This window comes from Zootoca vivipara, chromosome 6 (assembly GCF_965207765.1).
Source record: "Zootoca vivipara chromosome 6, rZooViv2.hap1.1, whole genome shotgun sequence".
NCBI lineage: Eukaryota > Metazoa > Chordata > Lepidosauria > Squamata > Lacertidae > Zootoca > Zootoca vivipara.
This window is the reverse complement of record NC_142589.1, coordinates 51,950,865-51,952,531: the sequence shown is the minus strand read 5'-3', so window position 1 is coordinate 51,952,531 and position 1,667 is coordinate 51,950,865. Positions and strand designations below refer to the sequence as shown.

At 43.3% G+C, this 1,667-nt stretch overlaps 1 non-coding gene across 1 annotated transcript; it reads right to left on the bottom strand.

Annotated features, from left to right (window-relative positions):
* Positions 1–1,351: 1,351 nt before the first annotated feature.
* On the bottom strand, positions 1,352–1,434 carry TRNAL-CAG (transfer RNA leucine (anticodon CAG)). The gene has a single exon. It is a non-coding gene; the product is annotated as a tRNA-Leu (tRNA).
* Between the last annotated feature and the right edge of the window lie 233 nt (positions 1,435–1,667).

The following is a 1,667-nucleotide window of genomic DNA, read 5'->3' as shown; positions in this document are numbered from 1 at the left end:
TAAATGAAAAGCAGATAAAATAGTTATGAAAATGCCAATACAGTGCAGTGGTTAGCCTAGGACCAGAGAGACAAGGGTTCAAATCCTGACTCAGCTATGAAGCTCACTGGGTGACCTTGGTCAGTCAATGCCTCTCAATCTTATAGGGTTGCTATGAGGATATTAAACATTATTTCATTTTATTTTAACAACTACAATAACATTAATAATAATTTATTACCATTTACCACCATTTTCATAGGTCCCAAGGCAATTTACAAACCGACAATAAAAGCAACTAAAAATTGTGGGATGAGGATATACATGTAAATGCAATACAACAACAACAACAACAACAACAACAACAACAACAACAACAACAACAACAACAACAGGTATCTAAACAAAATTGCCGACTTTGTATAGACAGGGCGGTGACATCTTCCAGCTACCAGCTGATTGATGATGGATATTTGTCTGACTTGATCTGCCAATTCTGCTGGGTTAGTTAGAGTATGAGACTCTTAATCTCAGTGTTCTAGGTTCGAGTCTACGTTGGGCAGAAATCTCCTGCAATGCAGAGGGTTGGACTAAATGACCCTCTTTGTTCCTTCCAACTCTGCAATTCTGTGAATCTATGATCAGATCCCATCAGCAGCCTTGTTGGGTTTCCTTTTCCAGAGCCTCTGCTAGCATTATTCAGTGCCTTCCACTAGGTGACAGACTTCTAAAGTCTATTCTGTTAGATGCTTCCACCCGCTGTTTGCTGCCGTGCTCACAACAACCCTGTGAAGTAAGCCGAAATTATCATTGGTGTTTAAATTCTTGAACCAATTCGAACCTGCATTCCTGATGGACAGCTCGGGCTCTGGGATTGACGCGGGCGGGCACTACTTTCAATTCCACACCCTTTTAAAACATGGAGAGTGATGGAGGCTTAAAAGATGCGCGCTAAGAGGAATCAGAGATTCAGGAATTCTGCATCGAGTTCTTTGCAAAATAACATTGCACCCCTACATATTTCTTCGCAAAATAACATTGCACTCCACAACTATCTGCACAAAAGTCGGAAGTGGTCAAAGACAAATACTGTAGCTCCTTTCCTGTGTTCCAGGAATTTTTAAAGTCTGTGTTATTTTTAAACTCTGTGTTAGAATTCGGATTGAGGGGACGTTTACACAGGGCAGTGGTAATTCAGAGTCAAAGGGCACCTCCTATTTTGAGAACAGTTAAGCATGGCTCAACGCTGCTGAATCTCCGTTGTGATTTACTTAAGGCAGACTTCGTTTGCTGGGACAACGAGATTAAATAATGTAAGTAATAGTATTAACATGATTTTTTTTTAAGGAAAAAAGAAAATATTAGCGCTCTTTGTCAGAAGTGGGATTCGAACCCACGCCTCCAGGGGAGACTGCGACCTGAACGCAGCGCCTTAGACCGCTCGGCCATCCTGACAAGCTGCCTGAAACGCGCTCCCTCCCATGGAAGAGATTTCGAAAGTGGATTGGTGCACGTACTGCTCCGCTAACCACAGGCTTGCGCAGGCGCAGTTGGACTACCTTAGATGTTGCCTCCCTGTTGCCCTTCGCTCCTGATTCTCGCTTTCCTTTGTCAAGATCAAAGGCAGGTTTTGTTCCCGCAGGAAGGGGTCTGGCTAGGTGCGCCCTGGGTCTTAGAGCCCTCTGTTT